The sequence below is a fragment of the Rhododendron vialii genome, chromosome 1a (genome assembly GCF_030253575.1).
Source record: "Rhododendron vialii isolate Sample 1 chromosome 1a, ASM3025357v1".
Classification (NCBI taxonomy): domain Eukaryota; kingdom Viridiplantae; phylum Streptophyta; class Magnoliopsida; order Ericales; family Ericaceae; genus Rhododendron; species Rhododendron vialii.
In genome coordinates, this window is record NC_080557.1 from 13,693,221 (window position 1) to 13,707,546 (window position 14,326).

At 38.7% G+C, this 14,326-nt stretch overlaps 1 long non-coding RNA gene across 1 annotated transcript; it reads right to left on the reverse strand.

The window, feature by feature from the left end:
- Positions 1–212: 212 nt before the first annotated feature.
- Positions 213–10,758, reverse strand: LOC131325152 (uncharacterized). The gene is made up of 5 exons (XR_009199603.1): positions 10,645–10,758; positions 1,375–1,448; positions 801–920; positions 591–656; positions 213–459 (listed from the first exon to the last, which is right to left on the reverse strand). It is a non-coding gene; the product is annotated as an uncharacterized LOC131325152 (long non-coding RNA).
- Positions 10,759–14,326: the final 3,568 nt, after the last annotated feature.

Consider the following 14,326-nt stretch of genomic DNA (forward strand, 5'->3'; position numbering starts at 1 on the left):
TAGATATATGGGTTCATCGAAGACCAATTAATAAAGCCAAGTGTCCATGTTTTTCTATAAAAAGATCATACAAAAGCTCTCTTTTTGTAAGGAATGAGTTCCCATCTCAATGGGAGCCTCCCGTCAAGCTCCTTAGTTGGGAGTGCAAAAGTAGGTTCCCATGGTGCAACTAGGTTTTGTTTACTATCTTTGGAAGGAACAAAATGGTCGAATTTTTCTTCAGTTGGGTCATGACTGTACTGAAGTTGAGAAATTAATTTTGGATGACGTAAAGAGTTGTTCTAGTTCCTGGAAATGCGAGATCAAATCCCCTGACAATTTCAAAGTTTGCTGCGAGTGGAGAATTTTAGATTCATTTTTTTTGTAATTTTCTCGTTAGATCAAATCACTGGTTTTGGTTGTATTCCTTCTCAAGGTTTTTCATTGAGTTTCTGGGGTGGCTCCCTTTATAAAATCTGCCTTTCTCCAAAAAAAAAACTACGGATCAATATTAATTGTACGATCCAATCCAATTACAAACTCAGTTTTGTCACGCAAAAAAAAATCGGAAGACAAGAGTACACGTTTTGCAAGTAGAGAGTAATGCAGACTTTGTTGCAGCTCGGAACAACTACTTGCAAAGCCCTCATCATTTCTGATATTCTTTCTCTAAGCAACTGTAAAAGAGAAGTAGACCAGTAAATGCGAAGCAGTGACCTTTACCCAGAGAGACAAATGCAGAATGCAGAGAAAAAACCAAGTGAGGCCGGATTTCAGCCAGATAGCCCACCCTCACGTTCATGAAACTCAACTCAACTCACCCTTTCAGCTATGATGTACGGATCTATCGCTTGTCCAGGTCGGGCTCTCACCCTTGGGCGGATACCTGGTGGCTGTGGCACAGAAACTGTTGTGCTAGGAGCTGGTTGTCCAGAAAAAGCCTACAAAAGAATACATGACCAACCCTTTTTTCCTACCTCAAAACTACATATCCCAAAGCTGAATTTCATGGGACACGTCATATTTTATTATGATTCAAATCCCCTAACAAGCAAAGATTGAGCTAAAAATCAAGAAATTGGAAAAAGAAAGAAGAATAAACTCTATAAAAGAAATAGAACTAAGCACTGTCAAAGTTGACAAGCCTCAAAGTATTGCAAACTATCCAAGAAGATTATTTTACATAAATTCATTAGTTATGAACAAACATTGCATCGGGTTTAAGTAAGTTCACTGATATAATTGTAACGAGGGATTCATGCATTGCATTTTTCGATTAACTTAAAAACAAACTGAAGTCAATAAACACGCTTTCTTTAAATGATTGTATAATAGGAGAAGTAGGGCCAGAAACAGAAGACTATACAAAATCGATGGAGATTTGTGCCAACATACCTCAAAGCAGATATTACCACTCTCATCAGTCTACTTAACTTGAGGCTTACCGTTCTCTGGTCCATGAGTCAAGGCTACATAGCATCCACAGATAGCCAAGTAAGTAGGAGGAAATAAATGACAAAGCTAATTAAGTTACATATCGGACATAAATTTTGACCAATGAAAGACCCATACAAATCTCTAAATATGGTTTTTGTTTCTAGCAAGTGAAAAATATAAGGCAAAAAAAACCTAAAAACTAAACACTAGCAAGAAAAATATTAGGAACAAAGAAATAAAAAAGGCTTTGACACATCATCAAATTCTCGCCTGGTTCCAGGCTCACCCAACAACTTGAGTGGTGAGACACAAGACACGGAGGAATACAATGACATAAGAATCTACGGCTGTGACCATTACATCACGAACATTACCCACATGACCACATCATCTTTACAACCCAAGTCACTACAACAACCCAGATCACCCAATGAAAACAAAAAAGCCCAAAAACCTGTTACATTGAGCCAGAAAAAAAGAGATCATTACGAAGTAAAAAAAGAGATCATTACGAAATATCTCACAAGTTCAGATTAGTGCTCCAAAAAATACACCAACTGAAGTGAGATCAACAAAATATGCAATATAGTTTGCATTAATAGCTATATCCTATACTAAAAACATTAGAATTGAGATACATGAGTAACTGAAAAACAGAAGACTTGGAAGGAAAAGTTTCTTCATCGATTAAAAAAAACTTAAAATAAAAAACCCGGTACATTGTTGCGTGACAGGTAAATGCTTAAACTAAAAAGCATTAACAGAAAGTTATTAAATTTATGAAGGGAAGGGGGAAGAACAAGAAGCCGCCAGAAAAAGAGCCAGCATTATCTAGCATCTCCCACAAATTCAAATTAGTGCTCCAAGAATTACACCAACCGATGTGAGGCTTAACATTCTCTGGTCCATGAGTCAAGGCTACCAAGCATCCATAGATAGACAAGAAGTAGGAGGAAATTAATAACAAAGCTAATTAAGTTACATATCTGTCGTAATTTTGATAGATGAAAGACCCATACAAATCTCTAAATATGGTTTTTGTTTCTAGCAAGTGGAAAATATAAGGCAAAACAAACCTCAAAACTAAATACCAGCAAGAAAAATATAGGGAACAGAGAAATTAAAAAAGCTTTAACACGTCATCAAATTCTTGCCTGGTACCAGGCTCACCCAACCAGTGATTTAAAAATCGCAACTAGGCGAGACTAGGCGTGAGGTGATCCTATATCGCCTAAGAGGTGTGAGGCGATGCGAGGTTGCATAAGGCGAATGACTAGTCGTGACTCGTATCAACTAGTCGTGAGGCGTGAGGCGCCTTAAAAGCTCGACCAGGCACCGAAACCGAAACCCTACACCCAACCTTCGTCGACCCTCGTTGGCTCCCGTACATCTGAAACCCTTCAAAACATAACAACCATCCACCGCCGACCCCGTCACCACCGAGCCTCATCAGAGATCGAAACCCTTTGAAAACCAAACACCCATCCACCGCCGACCTCTTTCCACCCTCGCCATCCAGCGGGAAATAATTTCCGTCCCCCGACGAACTTCAGTGATGTAGTATGTAGTAAGGGTATTTATGTCTTTTGTATTGGGTCTATATATAGGTGTCGGAGTCCGTTCATTTGGTAGCTTTTATCATTTTGAACAATTATCTATCAAGAGCATATAGTCTCTTTTGTATCCCTTTTGGGAGTTCTCTCTCTACATTATCAATGGGTATTTGGATTTGCATCATTTGGTATCAGAGCGCCTAGGCTCGATCCCAACCATTCATCACGCAGGAATCCTTGCCGGCAAACCTACCCTAGCCAGAACCCTAAAACGGCGCCAGAAACCTCGGCGGAATCTCGTTGGAAACACCATTTCACTCGAAATTTCCAAATCTAAACAACCCACTACTCTAAACATCAATTTCGACCCTTAAAATCCACAGATCGACAGTTTTTGGAGCTGTTATTCCTATATCGGACAACTAAAATCGTTTCGAAGCTCAACCCATACTTTTCCAGCCATTTTGGCGCTCAAAAGGGCTCGATCTGCTTGTTTTAGACTCGACCCAGGCTGTTAGCCAAATTCAGTGCTTGTTTTGCTGTTTCTACACTCGTTTCGTGTTTTCGAGCTTGACCCACCCATTTTTATGCTTGAAACATTGATTCGGATCCAGATCTACCATTTTTGGCACTTGAAATAGTGATTTCATGCTCGTTTTCACTGTTTCAACACTCAAAACAGTTGATTAATGTTTGAAAAGCCTTTGTTTGGCACAAATCAGCTGATTAGTTCTCTTTCAGCCTTCAAGTAGTAAATGTCTCCGAACTGCTCTTTGGGCACTCAAATCTGTGTTTTTGGTTCTATTCTAGCTAGGTTTGTCTCGTTTGTTGCTATTTGCTTCGATTTCTTGCGTTTTGTTGTTGGGTTGTCACTATTTGAGTTGATTGATTGTGATTTGAGGTTGTTCGTGTACTGAGTTGACTGGGTTTTCATTATATGGGGTTGATTTGCTTGTTTTTGGAGTTGATTGCGGGATTGTAATGGCTTATCGGACTAGAGATAGAGGAGGAGGTCGAGGTAGAGGCTTTGTTGTGAATAATGGTGAAGATAATGAGTTTTGGCAACCAAAACCATGAGATTAAAGAGTTGAAACAAGAAGTTGCTATCCTAACGGCGATGGTGCAAAGCATGCATGTGTCGAGTGCGGGTAGTGGAGGGTCCGAGGACTCTCATAGTCACTTTGACAACCCGTTTGGTGATTCAAATTGGCGTAGGCCACCCTCCACTCACTCTCCTTATAGGTGGGAGAAGAACATTAAGATTGAAGGAACATTAAGATTGAACTTCCCGAGTTCAATGGAAGTCTTAACCTGGATGAGTTTGTTGATTGCATGAATACCGTTGAAAGAGTGTTTGATTATGGAATGTCTCCGAGGAGAAGAAGGTGAAGATAGTGGCTATCTGTCTCAAAGAAAAAGCTTCAGCTTGGTGGGAGCAATTGCAAGGAACTAAGATACGAAGAGGAAAGGAAAAGATTAGAGAATGAGAGAAAATGAAGAAGAAACTCAATGAGCAATTCTTGCCTTTCAACTACATGCAAAACCTCTAAGAATTTGCATAATCTCAAACAAGTTGGAAGTGTTGATGAGTACACGGAAGCCTTCCATCAATTTTTTGCTAGAGTTGATTTGAATGAAAGTGAAGATCAAATGGTTACAAGGTACATAAGTGGGTTGACAACCACAATCCAAGATGTTCTTGCTATGCAAACTTTGTGGACGGTTTTGGAAGCTTATAATCGGGCCTTGGTGGCTGAAAAGCAAGAAAAGAGGAAGTTCTTGAGATTTGGGCCACAATATCAAGGCGTTTCCAAGCCCAGTTACTCTTATTCTAGGGGTGGTTGTCTCTAACAGTGGCCAAGGTGCTTCTTCCGGGGTTGGTACTCAAAACCTAGCAAATAAGGCTTCAACACCCACTCAAAATCAGCCTCAATCCGGTGCTTCGGGGACTCGAAATCAATTCCAAAGTGGAGGTTTCAAGTGCTTCAAGTGTGGGGAACCGGGTCACAAGTCTTCGGATTGCCGTAAGGCTTCTGGAGGTCATTACAAGGCACTCTTCATTAAGGAAGTAACGGAGCAAAATTGTGAGGATGATATTCCCGTTTATGACGAAGACATGTGAAGAAATTGGGGGTGATAATGAGGAGGACGAAGGCTATGCTTTGATGATCAAGAAAACTCTCTTCACTCCTAAGGATGCTAGTAATGAAGATTGGTTGTGTACCAACATCTTTTACACCACTTGCAATGTTAGCGGTAGAGTTTGCAACATGAATGTAGTCTCTCAAAAGGTAGCGGACAAGTTACAACTCAAAGTAGAGGAGCATCCCCATCCTTATACCCTTTCTTAATTGGTTCAAGAAGGGCAATGAAATCAAGGTGACTAAAAGGTGCTTGGTATCTTTCTCCATTCGGCAAAAGTATTTTGATGAAGCTTGGTGCGATGTGATTCCAATGGATGATTGTCATATACTACTTGGTCGCCCATGACAATATGATAGGCATTTCATCCATGATAGAAAAAAGAATACCTACACCGTCCTTGAGGAGAAGCGACAATTCACTTTGTTACCTATGAAGGAGAAGGTGACTACAAAAACTCTTCCCACTACGTTGCTTGCTTCTAAAGGATTTCTCAAGGAAAGTCATGAAATTGGGTATGTTCTAGTGTTGGTTCCTATGGCGGATATGGGTGTGTCGGATGTTCCCGAGGCGATTTCTAAACTTTTGAAGGAGTATGTTGATGTGTTTCCTCAAGAGTTGCCTCCCTCCTTGAGGAAATATTCAACATTGTATACTTGGTACCCGGGGCGCCTCTTCCGAACAAGCCCGCATATAGAATGTCTCCAAGAGAGAGGGAAGAGATTCAAAGGCAAGTTAAGGATCTTCTACAGAAAGACTACACAAGGGCAAGCCTTAGCCCTTGTGCATTGCCGTCTCTTTGACTCTGAAGAAGGATAGTTCATGGAGGATGTGTGTGGATAGTAGAGCTATCAATAAGATCACTATCAAGTACCGTTTTCTCATTCCAAGGCTAGATGATATGTTGGATTGTCTTGCCGGTTCAAAGGTCTTCTCAAAAGATTGATCTAAGAAGTGGTTATCATCAAATTCATGTTCGCCCGGGAGATGAATGGAAAACAGCTTTCAAGACCCCTCATGGCCTCTTTGAATGACTTGAGATGCCTTTTGGTCTTGTCAATGCTCCAAGCACTTTTGTGCAGGTAATGACTCAAATGCTTCAACCTCTCTTGGGGTATATGTGTATTTTGAAGATCACTCATCCCACCTCCAACAAGTCTTTGAAATCTTGAGAAGACAAAAATTTTATTGGAACTTGAAGAAGTGTAGTTTTGACGTTGATAAGGTGGTATTTTTAGGGTATGTTATGTCTTCAAAAAGAGTTCACATGGATGAGACAAGATTAAGGCCATTGTGGAATGGCCCAAGCCTACAAGTGTTCATGAAGTAAGGAGTTTTCATAGGTCAACTACTTTCTATCGAAGGTTCATTGCCAACTTTAGTAGTATCACGGCTCCTCTTACCGATTGCCTCAAGTAAAGGGTGTTCATATTGTCCCAAGAAGCAACCGCGAGTTTCAAATTGTTGAAGTCCAAGCTTACCAAAGCTCCTATCTTGGCCTTACCCGACTTTGACAAAACTTTTGAACTTGATTGTGATGCTTCGGGAGTGGGAATTGGTGGAGTCCTAAGCCAATGTGGTCAACTTATTGCTTTCTTTAGCGAAAAGTTGAACGGTGTTAAACTCAAGCACTCTACTTATGACTTGAAATTCTATGTCATTGTCCAAGCCATCAAGCATTGGAGTTACTACCTTGCCTACAAGGAATTTGTTCTCAACACCGATCATGAAGCTCTTAAGTACATTTTGTCTTGGGGCTTCCTCCTATGCGAAGGCAGAGTGATTCTACCATGATGGTAGTGGATCGGTTCTTAAAAATGGCTCATTTCATACCTTGTAAGAAGACAATGGATGCGACTAACATTGCCAATCTCTATTTCAAGGAGGTCTACAAGTTGCATGCCCTACTTCTATTGTCTCCGATAGAGATGCTAAACTCAAGTACTTTACTTATGACTTGAAATTCTATGTCATTGTCCAAGCCATCAAGCATTGGAGTTACTACCTTGCCTACAAGGAATTTGTTCTCAACACCGATCATGAAGCTCTTAAGTACGCCAACAACCACCTCAATATACGGCATGCCAAGTGGGTGGCTTATCTACAATAATTCACATTCTCTGAGGCACTAGCCGGGGATTTCTCAATAAAGTGGCCGATGGTTTGAGTAGACAAGTGGCTCTTTTGGTGGAAATGAAGAACAATGTTGTTGGGTTTGAAGAATTTCGCACTTTCTTTGCCGAAGATCCTAACTTTAGCAAGATAATTGATGCTTTGAAAAGGGATCCATGTTTCATATTGAAGGATGGATTTCTTTTCAAAGAACTCAAGTTGTTTGTCCCTACATGCTCTTTAAGGGAGCAATTGTTGGCCGAAAGTCACAAGTTGGGTTATTTTGGCAAGGATAAGACTCTAGCGTTGCTTCAAGATACATACTATTGGCCGGGAATGAGTAAAGATGTGGGGGGCTATGTGCAAAGGTGTCAAACATGCCAACGGAGTAAGGGAACAACCACTAATGCGTGGTTGTATTTGCCTTTACCGGTGCCGGAAAGTCCTTGGAAATGCATGAGTATGAATTTTGTCTTGGGGCTTCCTCCTACGCGAAGGCAGAGTGATTCTATCATGGTGGTAGTGGATCGGTTCTTAAAAATGGCTCTTTTCATACCTTGTAAGAAGACTATGGATGCGACTAACATTGTCAATCTCTATTTCAAGGAGGTCTACAAGTTGCATGGTGTCCCTACTTCTATTGTCTCCGATAGAGATGCTAAGTTCCTTGCCAACTTTTGGAGGACCTTGTGGAAGAAGATTGGCACCAACTTATGCTTTAGTACTTCCTTTCATCCTCAAACCGATGGTCAAACGGAAGTGGTAAACCGAAGTCTTGGAAAATTGTTGCAATGCTTAGTTAGTGAACATCCAAAAAGTTGGGATGGAAGTCTTTCCTTGGTGGAGTCTGCTTACAATTCTTCTCTAAATAGCACCATCCACATTTCCCCATTTGAAGCGGTTTAAGGGTTGAAACCTTCTAGTGTGGTTGAACTTGTTCTTTTGCCAACCCCCAAGAAGGGACACTCCAAGGCGAAAGATATGACTACGTTTGTGAAGAATATCCACTCTCAAGTTAAGTTCAACATTGAGAAGTCTAATGTGAAGTATAAGGCGGCCATTGATGAACACAAAAGGGAGGTTTTGTTCAAAGAAGGGGATCTTGTTTGGGTTATTTTAAGCAAGGATAGGCATCCTCACAGTGCTTACATAAAGTTGAACCTTAGTTGCAGGAACCTTCAACTATGCCCACGTTTCTTCGACGGAAACGCGTTTTCGCGTTCCCGTCGAAGGAAACTCCAAGAAATTCATCCCAATGATGACGGGAAATCGTTAATTACCTATACGGGAACTTACACCCAAAAAACGGTTGAGAGACTTGCGATTCAAGCTGCAATTGGTACCTTTAAAGTTGTTTTGTTCTTGTTGGTGTGCACATCTGATCTTAACCTACTAGAGTCATACTAATGCCTTTAACTTTTATGCCTACTTAATATGCACAAGAGCTCTATTGTGTAATCATGTGCTATAATAAAAATGTTGAAACATAACTAGAAACTTATAATTTTAATAGTAAAATATTTAATGTGTAGAATAATATTTTTATATTGACATTTAACAATATAAAATTCCAAAATGTATTTATAATTTTAATAATTTTTCCTAACCGCTCCCAATGGTGCTCCCACACTTCTATGATCCTCTGCTCCCCCATCCCCGCCCCCACTCCCACTCCCGTCCCCACTCCCGCTTTGTGTAACACGATCGAAAGTGGGTCCTTGTGAAGTCTTGGCAAGGTCAATGACAACGCTTATCAAGTCCACTTACCTTCTCATTTGAGCATCTCCAACACATTCAATGTGCAACACTTGGTGCCCAATTTGCCGGAGGATACTACCGTAACCTGAGGACAAGTTTCTTTTTAGTAGGGGAGTATGATGTAGTATGTAGTAAGGGTATTTATGTCTTTTGTATTGGGTCTATATATAGGTATTGGAGTCTTTTCATTTGGCAGCTTTTATCATTTTGAATAATTATCTATCAAGAGCTTAGTCACTTTTGTATCCCTTTTGGGAGTTTCTCTCTACATTATCTATGGGTTTTTGGGTTTGCATCATTCAGTTGTGCTCCAACTTGCCTGGGTCCTTCTAATTCCACTCAAAATCAACTAGGTCCAGATTGAAAACCAGTTTGAAGCAGGTTTCGAGTGAGATTGAGGGCTGGGTGGTTGCGATTTAGGGTCAGAGAGGTCAAAAATAGGTAGATCTAATGAAAAATAACAATTTTTACCCTGTTTAAAGTTCTAAAAATTATATTTTGGCCCCAAAAAATTATATTTTGCAATATGCTGTAGTGAATATGATGTTATGAGTGAATATTGCTCCTTTATGTGTGTGTGTGTGTGTATAATAAAAAAACAACGCTCGTCTTGCCTTGCGCCTTGTGGCCTCATCTTTTACGGGCTTTGTCGCCTCACCATCGCCTCGCGCTTTTCAATCACTACACCCAACAACTTGAGTGCTGAGACACAAGACACAGAGGAATATAAGACATAAGTATCTAAAGAGATCTACGGCTGCGACCATTACATCACAGCCATTACCCACATGACCACATCATCTTTACAGCCCAAGTCACTACAACCACCCAGGTCACCCAATGAAAACCAAAACGCCCAAATCATTATCCTACTCATGGAATCTATGTTACATGGATCCTTCATTTTGGCTCAAGCACCCGTATCGATGTGTCCGACACCCGTATCCTTTTGGACACTCGGATCCTCTAATTGTTAAGATACTTTCAGAAAAGGAATATCAAATTAGCTAGAACAGCGATATTCGAGTATTTTACATAGACAAGAAATAGGGAAATAGCAAAAACATAATTTTCTTAACCCTTTTTTGTTTGAATACAATTGTAAACATAGTTTATGGTACATAATCTGTGAAAATTATGCAATATATAATACAAACAAGAGTTCAAGACGTGTCCCCGTACCCGTACCCAAGTTGGGGACACATATCCACGTATCCTAAGATTTAAGTTTAGGAAGGTCCGACACTTGGACTTGCACCCACACCCAATACTCGCACCCGAGTCCATGTAACATAGCATGGAATCACGCAATGCCTTCCACAGAACATCTATTACTATCCTTCTACCACTAAATATATCTCAAACACTATGTCCATTTCCCCGACCACTAAACTTTTAACAGCTCACACAAAGGATTCACTGTTGCTACCACCAACAATGATCGATAACTCCATCAATCTGTCTCTATCATGATAAGTTTGTAGAAGTTCTGACGGCAATTACTATCATAATTCACAACTCCCTTTGGCCTTTTTCAAATTGCTAGATAACTACAAAAATGATTATACAGATACAGAAAATTAGAAGTAAAAGACAGCATACATCCATTTTCACATATTTCAGTGCATGAATTGGAAAACAGCACGAAAGAATTGAAAGTTACCTTTGCTTTGTAGCCCAAACTAACCACCTGAACAACGCCACAAACATGATAGGAGACAGCTTTAATATCTACTACTGAAGCCATGTTGGGCAAACCTAACCAATCAAATGGAATTAGGAGAAAGGACGTGTACCTCAAAATGAAAAGGAGAACTGACACAAATTCTAGAAGCATCAACTGTCAAGTACTTGTAAGACAACTACTCTATTTGCTGCCTCCAAGAATGGGTAAACCTTATGACACAACAGTAAAGTAAGTTTCGATGAACTCTACCATGAAGTACTTCAGTTTGTCAAACTTGTAATGCTCCTTCTTTGCTTTTATCGTGTAACGACTAGAGGTAACCTAATATACAATATAGTTTGCACCAATAGCTGTATCATGTACTAAAAACATGAGAATTGAGATACACGAGTAATTGAAGCGTAACTGAAAATCAGAAGACATGGAAGGAAAATTTTTTCCAACGATTAAAAAAAAACTTTTTTTATAAAAAACCTGGTACATAGGTGCGTGATATGTAAATGCTTAAACTGAGAAGCATTAACAGAAAGTTATGAAAATTATGAAGGGGATGGGGGAAGAATAAGAACCACAAAAAGAGACAGCATTACCTAGTATTTCTCACAACTTCAAATTAGTGCTCCAAGAATTACACCAACTGAAGTGAGATTAATGAAATTTAGAATATAGTTTGCACCAATAGCTATGTCTTGTACTAAAAACATTAGAATCGAGATACACGAGTAACTAAAAAACATAAGATATGGAAGGAAAAGTTTCTTCAAGGATTTAAAAAAAAAACTTAAAATAAAAAACCTGTTACATTGAGCCACAAAAAAAAAAAAAAAAAAAAGAGAGAGAGGTCACTACAAAGTATCTCACAAGTTCAGATTAGTGCTCCAAGAAATACACCAACTGAAGTGAGATCAACAAAATATACAATATAGTTTGCACCAATACTAAAAACATTAGAATTGAGATACACGAGTAACTGAAAAACAGAAGACTTGGAAGGAAAAGTTTCTTAAACGATTAAAAAAAAAAACTTAAAATAAAAAACCCGGTACATTGTTGCGTGACAAGTAAATGCTTAAACTGAAAAGCATTAACAGAAGATATTTAAATTATGAGGGGGAAGGGGGAAGAAAAAGAAGCCACCAGAAAAGAGCCAGCATTATCTAGTATCTCCTACAAATTCAAATTAGTGCTCCAAGAATTATACCAACCGACGTGAGATCAATAAAATATACAATATATTTTGCACCAATAGCTAAATCTTGTACTAAAAATATTGGAATCGAGATATACGAATAACTAAAAAACATAAGACAGGCCTAGATAAAGATTAATCAAGGAACTTAGATATACCCAAGGGCTAGTCAGCCATACAGACAATTCCATCGGAGATAGAACGAAACATGTGCAATTATAAACCCAATTAAGAAACCTAGATTCACCCCTCATCGAAGGACAAAACCCAAAGATCTACGTTGGGGAGTCTATGTGGTGGAGGGAGGAATAGGGAAAAAGATAGACTGCAAAAAAAAAGGTGCAAGAAGAAGAAGAACAACAATCTAGTTACAACCAGCAATACACACAATCAAAATCCAAAAAAAGATAAACGAATGTCACATGAAGACAAAGAAAATGGAAACAAGGACTAAGATGAAGGCAAAGACTACAAAGAAAGCCACTAATGAATTCATCAAACTCCAATAAGGAGAAGAAAAAGGAGGATACAAATAGACTAACAAAAGAAAGAATAGAAGAACAGAAACAACCAGCACTCTAAAAGTATAAGACAAACAACGAAAAAAAAGAGTCCTAGAAGAATAAGACGAAAAAACAAGAAGTAACTATCAAGGTACAATCAGAAATTTATAGTAACCAAACTGGAAAAAAAATTAGAGGGTAACACGAAGAAGACAACGTAGATAGGGACGAATAAGGCGGCAAAGAAAAAGATGAGTCTCAGAAGAATAAGACGAACAAAAAGTAACAATCAAGATACAATCAGAAATTTATAAGTAACCAAACTGGAAAAAAATTAGAGGGTAACATGAAGAAGACAACGTAGAAAGGAACGAATAAGGCGGCAAAGAAAAAGATGACGAAGACTAACAAGAATAATACGACAAGAAGAAGAAGAAGATGACGAAGACTAACAAGAATAATACGACAAGAAGAAGAAGATGACGAAGACAAAGAAGAAGAACTAACAAGAATAATACGACAAATCAACAAAATAATGAAACTCGAAGAAGAAGAGAAGAAGAAGAAGAAGAAGAAGAAGAAGAAGAAGACGACGACGACGACTAACAAGAATAATACGACAAATCCACAAAATAATGAAACTCAAAGAAGAACAAGAAGAAGAAGACTGGAAGGCAAAACAAAACAACAATCAGCACTCCATAAATATCAAATTGAAAGAAAAATACGGAGCTTAAGAATATGGAGAACGACAAGGAGGCAAAAAATGGTCCAAAATTCACCACAATCCATACATGTTCAAAATCGACAAAAATAGAGGAAGAGGAAAACAAAGAAACAAAATGGAGGAGGAGGAGGAGCGAAGGAGAACAAAAGAACCAAAAAGAATACTCAGAAAAACAAAGAAGAAGTGAAAGTTGTAAGAAGAACATGTACAAATGGCAAAATTGTAGCTTAAGAAGATAGGAAAAAAATAAATTGGTGAAACCAAATGCCGAAGCGAAGATGAAGCAAGCCATAACTAATCAATTCGGGAAAAAAAAAAAAAAAAAAACTGAGCATAAGAATCAACCAGCAATCCATAATAAGTAAAAATAGTGTACACTAACAAGGCAAAGAAGATAAAAACGACGAGGATGACAAGTTAAGAAACAGTGAAACTTGAAGAAGAAAAACAAACATATATATAAATATAAAAAATATGGCTTAAGAAGAAAGACTAATAGGCTAGGAAAAAAGATAGAAACCAAGATGAAGAATAAATTATGAAATTTAGGAAAAAGAAGAAGTCCATAGTAAGTAATCCAACTCGTAAAAAATAGGGAGATTTAGTGATAGGTCCATTATAGACATTTCATAAGCCCACAAGTCCACCTAATAGTTTCGTAAAGCCACAAGTCCACACAGCCTAAACCCTAGGGTACTCTATAAAAGTGCCTAAACCTTAAACCCTATGAAAGTGCATAAACCACTAAAACCCTATAATAGGAAAGTGCACCCTAAAACCCTATGAAAGTGCCTAAACCCTAGGGTACCCTACGCTAGGGTAATCTACCCCACCCTAGGGTACCCTACCCTATTATAGAAAAGTGCACCCTAAAATTTTATGCAAGTACCTAAACCCTAGGGTACCCTAAAATGGACTTGAGACCGTACAAAATTAAAAGGTGGACTTGTAAGCTTATGAAGTTCACACATAATGAACCTAAGACTTCTTCTTTTTTAAGAAAATAGACTTACAGATTTTAGAGTATTCAGGAGGACGAAAAAATAGTCCAAAACCTGCCATCAAGAATGATTAGAGTGTTATAAGAGAAGAAGAATTCAGGAGGAGGAAAAAATAGTCCAAAACCTGCCATCAAGAATGATTAGAGTGTTATAAGAGAAGAAGAAAAAGAAGCAGAGCTCAAGAAGAAGGAAACAAAAGGATTGGGAAGAAGAAAAAGAATAAGCAGCAACAATTTGG